General features: G+C 42.6%; 1 long non-coding RNA gene across 1 annotated transcript; it reads left to right on the top strand.

The window, feature by feature from the left end:
- Positions 1 to 961: 961 nt before the first annotated feature.
- On the top strand, positions 962 to 2812 carry LOC130201671 (uncharacterized). Its single transcript, XR_008833227.1, has 2 exons — positions 962 to 2525; positions 2680 to 2812. It is a non-coding gene; the product is annotated as an uncharacterized LOC130201671 (long non-coding RNA).
- Positions 2813 to 13686: the final 10874 nt, after the last annotated feature.

A 13686-nucleotide genomic window follows, 5' to 3' on the forward strand; every position in this document is an offset into this window, starting at 1 on the left:
TCAAGCTCAGTCCAGGAGCCTCAGCTTGGCGAGACAAAGGTTTTTCTGGCCAAACCTCGACAGGGATGTAAGAGACTATGTTCGTCATTGTCAGCGATGCGTCGTAAGCAAGACAGTCGAGCCTGAAGGACGAGCCCCCCTGGAAAGCATAAAAACGACCCGACCACTGGAGTTGGTCTGCATTGACTTTTGGTCGGCTGAGGACTCCAGAAACAGATCTGTTGATGTTTTGGTGATAACTGATCATTTCACGAGGATGGCTCAAGCGTTTCCATGTAAAGACCAAACAGCTAAGCAGGTGGCTAGGGTTCTATGGGACCGGTACTTCTGTGTCTTTGGATTCCCGGAAAGGATCCATAGTGATCAAGGTGCTAACTTTGAGAGTCTGCTGATTAGTGAGCTTCTCAGGGTCTCGGGTGTCAAGAAATCGCACACAACCCCCTATCACCCAATGGGGAATGGGAGTGTGGAACGTTTCAATCGGACCCTGGGTGGCATGATTCGAGCGCTGCCTCCTGAAGAGAAGGCTGACTGGCCTCGACGCTTACAGACTCTGACGTTCATGTATAACTGCACGGAACATGAGACGACAGGTTATCCTCCCTTCTACCTCATGTTTGGCCGAATCCCCCGCCTGCCTGTTGATGTCCTCTTTCGTACTGTTCTTCATGACTCTGCCGTGATGAGCTATGAGAAGTATGTGGCGAGTCTCGCTGACGACCTGAAAGAAGCAATGAATATTGCTCAGGTCCATGCTACAAAAGAGCAGAATCGACATGCTCAGTTGTACAACAGGAGAGTAAAGGGACCCAATATCATGATCGGTGACAGGGTGCTCCTGGCCAACAGAAAGGAAAGAGGTAAAAAGAAGCTTGCTGACAGGTGGGACTCAACCGTCTACACTGTGGTGGACGTAAAGACGGAGACACATACATACAGAATCATGACACAGTCACTGGACGGGAGAAGGTGATCCACAGGAACTTGCTGATGCAGGTTAATTTCCTTCCTGTGGGGGACACATGTGAAATGTCTGACCGGGCTTCATCCCTGCTAGTTACAGGATCCTCAGCTTCAGGAGATGATGGTGGTGAGGCGGAAGAGGTGCCTGGGAGAAGGAGTGAGCCTCGCAGTGTGGCTAGTGAAAGCGTTGACACTGAAAGTGACAGAGCACCTCCTGTAACTGTGGAAGATGGACAGGGCATCTTGACTGATGCGGTGCCTGTGGATTCGGAGAGGAGAACCATTGCATGGATTACTCAGTTGTCTGTGCCAAGTCTAGCTGAGGCGGAAACTGCTGACATGACGAGTGTTACTTCTGATCTCCAGAACACAGCTATCTCACATGAGGACCACACAGCTGATCAGTCTGTGTCTGGTGATTCTTGCCCTGTGACTGCTGCAGATGTCTCAGCAGATGTGAGACAGTCGGACTTTGATCTTGACACCACGACACAGACGGACAACACATCTGACACTTCGCACACTGTGGTTGAGGTCTCACCCGCACACTCTGGTGGTTTTAATGCACAGGTCAGGTCAAGATTTGGTCGCATAATTAATCCTGTGAACAGGCTTATACAGACCATGTCCGGGCAGGATGTTGTCCAGGAGTAGCTCAATGTTGGGGCTGTTTGCAACTCCAAATTCCAGATTTTTACTTTTTAAAATCATAAGCCGATAGCTTATGCCCGTATGGGTCTGGAAAGTGTTGTATTATAATGTCCCACTGTTCTGTTTTCCTTACGTCATGGGCCAGTATTGCACTGCACTTTGTGTGGGTCTTGTGGGGTGTACAAGGCACCCCGTTGCCAGTTGTTGGGTTGAGAGGCAAGCACTGCTCTCGTACCACTTCATCCTTATGGGATACATTTTATGTTGGTTTTCTTGATGTTGGCCCTTTGTAGGTTGTCTACCTGTAATGTTTTCTTTGGCGTGCACTCTGTAGTCAGTGCTCATGTTTGTTAAAATTCAGTGGGGGTGAATGTAACGGAGTTAGAAATGTATTCTGTCATTTCTTGTTTTCAATGTGTTGTATTTTATTTTTGTTTGTTGTTCAACAATATTGTTGAGTGTTTGTGAATTTTATTTTAATGAGCCATTTTTATTTAGCGTTATTTTTAAAATTCTGTTTCCTGCGGAAATTGCTTTCTATCTCTGTTGTACTTCCTGCTCCCGAGTTCGTCTCACCGTCACAATGGCTTTGTATTGCTGAAGGTGAGTCGAGTGAGGAACGATGTCGAACTATTTTCTCTGTATTCTTTAATAAAGTGACCGTTTATGTCACATACAATAGTGGAACGTTAATACGATCCCGGCGTCCAGCTGTCGTATCATTTAGACCGTTAAAATATACGTTTGGTGGCAGTTTCGTTGAGCCAGTTTGGCGCCGTTTGTTGAGCTACATCCGGTCGCCCCAACGTATACTTTCTTTGTGTAAATTGTTTTGTTTTGCGTGTGTATAGGAAGCGGAAGTACAGAGACAGACCAGAAGGAAATTGTGTGTGTTCTGCTCTTTCCTGCAGGTATGGTTTTCCTTTTGTTCATTTTCGCTGTTTCTGTTAAAATTACTCGAGCTCATGTAGTTATTTATTTTGTCGAATAGGGGTCGCTGTTTTGTATGTTACATGTTTTGTATGTTACATGTCATGGTTTTTGATGAATATTGTGATCATTTAGATTCAATGTGGTCCGTCTTCCCCGCACAATGGCTTTGTATTGCTGAAGGAAGCGGAAGTACAGAGACAGACCAGAAGGAAATTGTGTGTGTTCTGCTCTTTCCTGCAGAATAAATAAGTATTGGGAAAATACACCATCTGAGTCAAGTTCTTCCGTGCCTGTTCCACATCCGTTACATAGGCATGGACCACGATGGAGACCTCCGTGATCCATCAGGCAGATGGAGGTAGAGAGGAGGAGTGGGTGGGGCATCAGCAGGGCCATGGCATCAGACCCAGCAGGTCCAATAAACCCTATGAAACGTAAAGTCACAATGACTCCGGAGAGGAAGCAGAGTTAACAATGTGTGATGGAGAGATGCAAATTCATCCATAAGGAGAGAGAGAAAAGAGAAGCTAGGTGCTCAGTGTATCCTAAAACGTCCCCCGGCAGCTATAAGCCTATAGCAGCATATCAAGGGGCTGGACCAGGTGAACCTGATTCAGCCCTAACTATAAGCTCTGTCAAAGAGGAAAGTCTTCAGTCTACTCTTAAATGAGGTGACTGTGTCTGCCTCCCGGACTGAAGGTGGAAGCTGGTTCCATAAAAGAGGAGCTTGATAACTGAAGGCTCTGGCTCCCATCCTACTTTTTAAGACTCTAGGAACTACAAGTAGTGGCGGCTGGTGAAATTGTTCTGAGGGGGAGGGGGGGCGCAGTTGGGCGGCGCGGTTTAAATAGCACTCCACAATGAGAAGAAAAGAGGTTTTAAGTAGAATATTCTAAAAAACAAAGCTTTATTTCAAGAAAACACAGTGCTCAACACTGTCTAATAACAACTATCAACAAACTGTAACTTTGAGCATGAGAGGTTCAGAGCAGAAAGAAACATTGGGTTGGGTTTCAGAGGTTTACAGAATAAAAGAGGTTTAGAGCCGAATAGATTCAGAAAGAGATACATCACATTTTACATTGGGTATTTGACAGAGTAGGCCCCACTACTTGTAAAGAAATGTAGCCCTCCTCTCTTTCAAGTTGGCAAACTTCTCAATAACTCTCTGGTTCAAGTCAATCATGTCTGTGACAAGCCTTTTTTTCCATTATTCTTGAGAGAATGTGTCTATCACTCCATCCAGGAATTACACGCCACCGTCGTTCTTGTGTTACTGATAGATTTATTGGATGCAGGCGCACTTCAATCAACCTCCGTCACCATCCACTTTCACAATCCACCGTCGAACTGTACAAATACATTCAACAAAATGTTGCCGTTGACATTACATAAAAATAGTTGACAGAAATATGCGCGACAAAAACATGAACATAAAACATAAAGAACGTACCTCACTGGCTGCACACAACCACGAGGGAATAGGTCCACTTTGAAATACTTATCTTTCACTTACTTACACTTCTTAGAAACTAGCTACGACCACATGTCTCTTTGAGATGGTTGCAACCAAATGCGTCCCAGCGCAACATAGGACACAAAAATAGTTCCTATCAAATGCAAAATAAAAACAAACCAAAATTCAACAAAACGAGTTGTACAAATAATAATATACAACCAGACCTATTACCAATAACATCAATAATATTTATGGCAGTTAAAGTGTCTACTTGTGTTTTCGAATGCCAATTCGGTATCCTTCGTCGCAGCTGCTATACTCTTCCAAACAGAGTTAGCTTCATGCTGTTAGCTAAATGGCTGCGGCAAGATTCGTGCTTCTTACACTTCTCGGTGAAGCTCTTTAGATCCCTCACCCCGTTGTAGTCCAGAGTGTTTCAGTCCCAGGACTTTGGAACAACAGACAGGGGAAACAAAACAACGCATTACTCACTAAGCCTCCAGCTAACCAGCTCCGGTCAGCAACTTGCTCGCGTAGATACCTGGGAGCTATATGGGCTGTGAGGGAATGATAAAGGTCTCTGATTCGACGAATAGTCCAATCACGTTGAAATCAGAAACAATGTCTTTAGCGGCGCATATTTCTGCGCCCGAAGATTCACGTTTCATCCGCCAATGAGAAGCCGTCCTTGCCGCAACGACCCTGAAATGTTTGCTCGCTGCCATAGACACACGTTTGGGCGGCGCCCGTAAAAGGGGGAGGGGCTTTTCTCAGTGGTGATGAACGGCGATATATTATATTAGGTCACATTTAACTTAAGTGGTTGTTGACAGGGGCTTACGGTCTCCCACACACACTTAGCGCGTCAACACGGTTTATTTCTTATTTAATTTATTTGGTATATAATGTTTTTTGACAGTATATATTATATTTTTTTCTTCTTCTTTTTTTTATCTCAAAATTTTAAGAGGGGTGGCGCCCTAGCACCCTGTATTGACGCACTGCCACTGACTACAAGTAGCCCCGCATTTAGTGAGCGCAGCTCTCTAGTGGGGCAATATGGTACTACAAGCCAATAAAGATGACTATTATTTGGAACAAGAGCTTAGTTTCACTATCTTTTATTGTTAATATAACTCTTTGTCCGAATCCACATTTAGAGTGAACAGTAAAGGTTTGAATCTGAGCTCTGACGATAACAACCAGCTATCATCACAACACATGTGCAGAAAATAGTCAGAGACTGCTCTTTAAAACTATAACAGTTTATTTACCTTAACAACAATCATCAAATTCCATAATATTGTATATCAACACACCGTGAATTATATGGCATACTCCCGAAAAAATCAATAACAAGCAATCACGGTGTGTGTGTGTTAGTTAGTTTGAAAAGAAGAAACAGAATACTGCAGGAGTATGTGGTTCCGGACTCGTGGCAAAGGGCTATCCGGTCCGGAAAACGTGGTCCTGTTAGCATCCTCGGACCGTGACCTCCCGATTTCACTGGGGCGTTTTGCAGCCGAGTGTCAAGCGGCGGGGATCAGAGTCAACAGCTCCATATCTGAGGCCATGGTGCTCTGCTGGAAACCGGTGGATTGCTCCCTCCAGGTGGGGACGGAGTGCCTACACAGCCTTAAGGCCTCGCTGGCTATTCGGCACTGTTCAGGCTCTGTTTCGGAGCGCTTTGGAGGTCGCTAAAAATTGGAACACACCTCAGGGCGACAGTCCCCCTCCCCAGGTACCACGTGAGAAAAAAAGCTTTCAGTTCTGACCTTCGCTCGCCGAGTTATGATTTGAAAAAAATAAAAGAATTGTACGACAATTGGCCCTGTAACATTTCTTCACCACCAGAGGGCACACACATGGACATTGTGCACATGGACATTGTGCATGCAAAAAGTTCCCCAAATGTCCAATGTTGAACATGGCAGGACACTAGGGAGACTATTTGCCATATGACCACATGATTAGAACCGGGTTGAGAGTGTCTAACACCTGAAAAAGAAAGCTACGCTCTGGCATGTATATATCGAAATGACCCTCCCACAGAACACATCTAACCCCATGACAAGGTACTCCCCCCCGCAGAGAGTGCCTGTGCAAAGTCTGGGGTCTGTGGGACTATCTTTGGAGGAGTTGTGGATTTTATAAAATCGGACCACAAGAGGGCGACATTGAGCGGGTTTTTACTTTACAAATGCCTATAACAAAGCGATGCTGTGAGACTCAGAGTTATCAAATACATGGTTGGAACCGGGTTGAGAGTGTCTACCACCTGGGAAAAAAGCTAAGCTCTGGCATGTTTATATCGAAATTACCCTCTCACAGGAAAAATCCACCCCATGTCCAACTGAGCGCTGTCTGGAAACAACAACGCAATCGAGGTGACATTCCGACATGTCTTCATTCATCCCATTCATTTTTCGGGACACCAGCCCTACATTCCCTTACCCAAGCAAAGGAGTTCAAGCATCCCAGGGTCTTGTTCACGAGTGAGGGTAAGATGGAGAGGGATCGACTTCCGGAATGCAGCGAGATCTTTTTATCTCTACCAATGTTAACCAAGATACATTGGCAGCAGTCATCTGGTACGCATGCAAAGCTTACCTGAGAGGAGAGATAATATCTTACTCAGCTTATCAGAGAAAGATCACCTCAGAGAAAAGTGCTAGCTTTGCTAGAGATATATCAGAACAGCAGTCTAAATATGTGGACTCACCCAATGCAGATCTTTCAAAAGAATTACTTATGAAAAAGGCTGGATTTGATCTCCTGGCTTCCAACGAAGCTGCGGAGTCACTGAACCTGATTCAGCCCTCCCTATAAGCTCTGTCAAAGAGGAAAGTCTTAAGTCTACTCTTAAATGAGGTGACTGTGTCTGCCTCCCGGACTGAAGGTGGAAGCTGGTTCCATAAAAGAGGAGCTTGATAACTAAAGGCTCTGGCTCCCATCCTACTTCTTAAGACTCTAGGAACTACAAGTAGCCCCGCATTTAGTGAGCGCAGCTCTCTAGTGGGGCAATATGGTACTACAAGCTCCTTAAGATATGATGGTGCATCACCAATCAAGGCTTTGTACGTTAAGAGAAGAATTTTAAAAGTGATTCTTGATTTTACGGGGAGCCAGTGGAGAGCAGCTAGTGCAGGAGTGATGTGATCTCTTTTCTTGGTTTTAGTGAGTACACGAGCTGCAGCATTCTGGATCAACTGGAGGGACATAAGAAACTTACAGGACAGGGGTGCTCACACTTTTTCAGCACGCGAGCTACTTATAAAATGACCAAGTCAAAATGATCTACCTACGGGTCCGTCCCGATGCGCGCACTCTGCGGCGTGCGAGACGGAGAGGCGAGAAGTGTTAACGCGACACGCAGAGACAGAAATGACATGCTGTTGTGTAGATACGATCAACAACAGACGGCTGTTTATATTAATAAAAGAACAAAGACGTGCTATTGAGAACATTTCAGGGGGGTGGTAAAAAAAAAATTATGTCATGCGATCTACCAATACTACGCCGCAATCGACTGGCCGGTCGCCGCGATCGACTTGTAGATCGCGATCGACGTATTGAGCACCCCTGCTTTAAGACATGCTTGAATTTTACTGAGCTGGTTGGAGTCTTCTGGTTTGATCGATAGATATAATTGAGTATCATCTGCATAACAATGAAAGTTGATGGAGGGTTTCCTGATAATATTGCCCAAAGGAAGCATGTATAACTGACTATATCTGGATTAAAACACAGATTTGCACTTCAGTGGCACTTAAATAGCTCTTATTGTGGTACTTTTGTCGTTCGACTATGTTGAGGAAATGTTACTTCCTGTATTCTTGTTGTTCTTAGTTTGTACTCTAGGTTGAAATGCCCTTATTGTAAGTCGCTTTGGATAAAAGCGTATGCTAAATGACATGTAATGTAATTTAATGTATAGGGTAAATAAAATTGGTCCAAGCACTGAACCTTGTGGAACTCCGTGACTAACGTTGGTGGTCATCGAGGCGTCATCGTTTACAAATACAAACTGAGATCGATCTGATAAATAGGATTTAAACCAACTTAGTGCCGTGCCTGAAATGCCAATCGACTGATCCAGTCTCTGTAATAGGATGTCATGGTCAATGTTGTCGAATGCAGCACTAAGGTCTAACAAGACCAGGACAGAGATGAGTCCTTTATCTGCTGCCATTAAGAGGTCATTTGTAATTTTCACCAGTGCTGTCTCGGTGCTGTGGTGTTTTCTAAATCCTGACTGAAACTCCTCAAATAAACTATTGTCATGTAGAAAGTCACACAACTGATTTGCGACAACTTTCTCAAGGATCTTGGAGAGGAAGGGGAGGTTAGAGATCGGTCTGTAGTAGCCAACACCTCTGGATCCAGAGTGGGCTTCTTTAGGAGAGGTTTAATTACAGCTACTTTGAAGGAATGTGGTACGTGGCCTGTTAACAAAGACACGTTGATAATATCTAATAGAGAGCTGCCAATTAAAGGCAAAACGTCTTTAAGCAGCCTCGTCGGGATGGGGTCCAAGAGACAGGTAGACGTGTTCGAAGTAGAAACCGTTGAAGATAATTGGTCACGGTTGATGGGAGAAAATCCATCTAAATATACACCAGGGCATACAGCGGTTTCCAAGGCCATTCTACTTGAGGACAGATTGGCACTGGTTAAGGGCAAGAGATTATTAATCTTGCCTCTAATAGTTAGAATATTTTCATTAAAGAAGTTCATAAAGTCATTACCACTGAGGTCTATAGGAATACTCGGCTCCACAGAGCTGTGACTCTCTGTCAGCCTGGCTACAGTGCTGAAGAGAAACCTGGGGTTGTTCTTATGTTTCTCTATTACTGATGAGGAATAGGCTCCTCTGGCATTACGAAGGGCCTTCTTATATGTTTTAAGACTATCTCGCCAAACTAAGCTGGATTCTTCCAGATTACTTGAACACCAAATTCAGATATAAACTCTGAATATGGACCTGGTGGCCAGTACACAATCACAAATAGAATTGGCTGTAATGTTTTCCAGGTTGTTTAATCGCTCAGCACCCCCCCCCCCCCCCCCCTCCGTCGACGCCGCCACTCGCCGTGGGTCCCTTTCCTATCTCAGGGGGGGCATCATGAAGGAGCTATGCGTAGGGCACCAACATGGCTAGCGGCAGCACTGAATGCGAGTATTAATATGACTTGGAGGAGTCGATTCATTTAGGCTGACATAATCTTCATGACTCAGCCAGGTTTCAGTAAGACAACATAAAATCAATGTGATTATCTGATATTCAATTATTTACTAATACAGCTTTAGATGACAGAGATATAATATTTAGGGGTCCACATTTAATTCTCCTGTTGTGTTGCACTGCTGTTAGTGGTGTTAACTTTTATTAAGTTATTTTGGATGACTCCTCTTCTGCTTATTTTTGATTAAATTAATTTAAGTTTAAGTGGCCATTGGACAAACACAGTCTCTATGGAGCTTTTTTGGGTGAAATTGAGCACTTTTAAAGTAGCGATTTGGCCATTTTTGATGGCTGTATTCAGTCATTTCGTAATTCATGATTCTAAGAACACGTTACAAAGCTTCTAGCATGAACATAGAGACTCATAGTCATATTTTAATGCTGTAATTCACGCAATGCAGTTGAAATGTAAAGTTGACCGTTTTTTAACAGCTCAGCATATGTAGTAACTGATATTATAACTTGATTGCAGATCTTGTAATTTCATAAAATGTACTCACAGGAAATATTGTGAGTTTCAATTGACAAAACTGCTGCAGTGGGTCTGAAAAACAAGACACTTTTATTCCTGGAGGAGCAGGAGCTATTAAGTATTTATTGAAGCTGTGACTGGACAACAAAGGAGGATCCCTGTGGTTGGGCGCCATGATGGCATCAGTCCTGTTGCAACTGCATGAGAGCAACTGAGGAAACTATTGTCAGTGTCCAAAGCTAACCCAGTAAATGAAAACTAACCCAGTAAATGAAAGGTAACCCAATAAATGTTCCTATAACAAAATATCATTAGTGTACCAGTTCTATTTTATGGGGATTTGAAATGAATGTAATACAATCATCTTTGTAAAACTACTGCTAGGTTTTACATTGAGATAACATTCTACTTGTACATTTTAAAGTGAGAATATGTCTATAATTAAAGTGCCTCTGAAGAATTAAATATACATTATTTTCCTAATTAGTTCTTGTTTTTGTGAAGTAGGAATCAAAAGGCGGATGTCTTCTGTTCATGATTTATATTCATTAATGAAAGAAAAAAGGCAGCTATGTATTTGTTGCAGCCCCGTGTGTGAGCAGCAAGTTACGGGTGTTTCACTGTGGTTTTTCATGCCTGTTTCCCAGAGGCTACTAAGCAGAACAATAAAAGAATAACTGAAGAATTCAAAATAATTTTAAAAAATGAATAAGATAATTCATTCATTTGTTTCATGGCTCTGTGGATGCACAGGCTTTTGTTTTGCAACATCGGCTTTAAATCATTTGAACAATAAATTCTTCATTACGAATGAGATGGATTAGATGATTGCTATGTCTCATTCCATTTGGGTTCAAGTGTGGTTCATCTGCTCTAACCGATATAGATTACTGGCTGAAACAGACAACCACAAGGCTGTGTTTGTGTCTCTCCCCTCCTCCTAACTCCTTTCTCTCTCTCCTTGCATTTTCTCTTCCAAGAGCTCCTCACAAACACAGACTCAAAAAGCACCGAGTCGGCCACTGAGGGGGAGTAAACCATTCAGGTGAAGTGAAGGATACTACGCTTCTTACTCTGCAGGTCATTATTTGTGAGTTAAAAGCCAATAATCGATCTACGCATCTGCAAACCAAAGTAAAATCCTAATTCAGTGTTTACAAAGGTACGGCACGACCCATTTGTAAACGTCTCAGCCACGACTGATACTGACAGATGTCGGTGTTCCTCATTCTTTAACGTCACTCAGAAGAGTGACGTCTTTAATTATGGTATTGACACTTTACATTTGTTTCTCGTGAGATGTCAATACATTTGTATCGTGACTTTGCGTTTCGGGGCGATATCTAAATTCTAAATAACTTTAAATTTGGTTCTTAATTAATTAATTAACTTTATTTATTTATCTTCTACAGCTTCTTAAAAACTGAGAATTGCGAAGAGTAGACACTAGTTGTCCAAGACATCCTAAAGATACCTATCTGTACCTGTAGGCCACCGTAGTTCACCGGCACGCTTGGAAAGGGAAGAGGGCCCCACAACCTATGGAGTTATGAAGCGCTCATGCTAAGGTGGCGAAAACATAATTATTAGTTTCAGGTGATTAATGAAAACATATAGAAAACAAATACGTTAAATTTCTACTCATTGATTATCCTAAATCCTACCCACGGTTACAACAATCTAATGAAGTATAGAAACTGAAAGTAGCTAAATATTTGAACACATATCACTTTAATAAAGGATGAAATCTACCCCGCCCAAAAAACATCTTACTGATGTTATTTGATGTTGTGTCTTCCTGACATTTCTAGGAACATTGTTGAGGGAGCAAGCCGCTGCTCACATCCCCTCAGGGATGACAGAAAAACATGAAGAATGACGACTGGTTTTGCAAACCAAGAAACATCAGTGAAGTTGCTGTTTGGTTTTGGGTCATCGTTGGAAGCTGTCAACCAAAATCTTTCTCGTGTTGAAATAAACACGTAAGTATTCAGTGCCTCTAACCATATACAGCTGTGAATTTAAATTTTTTATTTAAAGTTGTTTTGCTGTTGGGCATCACAAACCCCTAAACTACTCACCATACTCTACTGATTCCAGCTCCCTGCTTCTGGGTTTATTGGATTATTTTCCAATCGACCAAACAACCGAAAAACATCTGACAGTGAAAACCGGTAAGAATGAGTCCTGCATTGCTGGAAGGTAACGAGAGAGAAGTGGTTTGAGACATTCTCAATTTATATAACCTGTTTACTCGCTTCTGAATTCTGCCCCTGCAGCTATTTGTCATGGTTGTAGTCTTCAGCCTGCCAACCAAGATCTGCTTGCTTGGTTAACCTCCAGTCCAATGTGAAGCTTTTTGTGGGATCAGCAGATACTCAGAGCGTTTCCCGTACTCACTGACTTCAGCGCTTTCCTTTAACCTACCTCGCCATCCTGTCAAGATCCAAGCCTCAGTCAGGGCTGTTGGTTGCACAGCAGGCATTAAGGTCGCTGGTAAACTTCCAGTCGTGATGAACTCATGGTGAACTTGACATCACACCTCCATGTCGCAGATGTTCAGAGAACATATGACCGAGGTCTCAATCGCGTTTGATGCTCATATATGTTTTTAGCGAATGTTTTTTCGGGCCCTTGCTGCTCGGGCTCCATACATAAATGATGAATGCTCAGCTTCCGTGGAGAAAGTGTCGGTAAAGAAGTGTATAAACACAATGGAGACGGGGTAAGAACAAAGTCATCCTTCGAACAATCTATTAGCTTTACTTATTCATGAGAATTTTGAATACAACTAAAACAGGTATGAATATACACAGCTGACAGTGTTCTTGGTATTGCCTTAGTTTATTAATTTTTAATCTTGGCCATGATCGAAGCTCCCGCGGTGAGTTTGGAATTTTAATTTAATTAAACTTGATTGATTACTTCAGTTTGTGTTGCGAGGGTGATTTTATTTATCCTTCAGGAAGCCTCTTCGTTGTTTACTTGGAGTAAAAATGTTCACAGTTTCTGTTTGGGTGTTGTATGACTAATTCCATCCACATTTCAATGGAGGCAGCATGTTTATTAATTTAATTGCCACCTAATGAGGTTTTGCTTTGTGCCTTAACACTACGTAGGATGTCACATTTTAAATATTCATGTGGCTTCTTAAATAATTAATCCCCCATGTTCGTGATCATGTATGATGGGTTACCAAAGGTGTTTTAATGAGTGTGTGTGTGTGTGTGGGTGTGCATTCCCAGGAAGCATATCGACGATACTGAATATGGATGCATTTCAGATGCATGGACAGAACGCAGTCTCAGGGATGTGTGAAAGTGGATAGAAGTTATGTGAGATTGCATATCGTCATTTAAAATGTGAACCCATCGTGGACTGCAGTCAATCTCAGTTTGAGAACGATTGCATAATTTCTAGCTCTTTGACCGTGTATCACTCACAGGATGTTGATATTGAGCTTTTGATAGTCAGGTTAACGACAACTTAATCTTTGAAAAACAAACAATCATATCTTAGATCCACCCTTTTGTGTTAGTTCTCGCTCGCCTCAATGTCATTTTTTTAATAGTGCATACATAGCACGACAGACATTTTGACATTTCTCTACATTGGTGATCAATATCTCTTCAACTAAACTACATAGATGAGGTGTGACTGAGGTGCAAAAATCATTCATAAATCTCAGCACAGACATAAACCTCATAGGAATTCATTGCATTTCAAAGCAGCTGATATTGAGTTGAAATATCTGTTGCGCTTTTTCTTTTAACTTTGTGATGTGATGTACATGTTAAAGTGGCACCTCGGAACCACTGGGCCTGACTTGGTTACCAGCTCCTGTTGTGCTGCTTTGTTTTAGTGGAGAATGGATTGAGACGTCACAGCCAATCACATGAGGTTAAGTGCATCATGACCTTTTGGTTTCAATGTTCAACACAGCCTAACTTTATCTGAAGCCAT

The sequence above is a fragment of the Pseudoliparis swirei genome, chromosome 11 (assembly GCF_029220125.1).
Source record: "Pseudoliparis swirei isolate HS2019 ecotype Mariana Trench chromosome 11, NWPU_hadal_v1, whole genome shotgun sequence".
In the NCBI taxonomy this organism is placed as follows: Eukaryota; Metazoa; Chordata; class Actinopteri; order Perciformes; family Liparidae; genus Pseudoliparis; species Pseudoliparis swirei.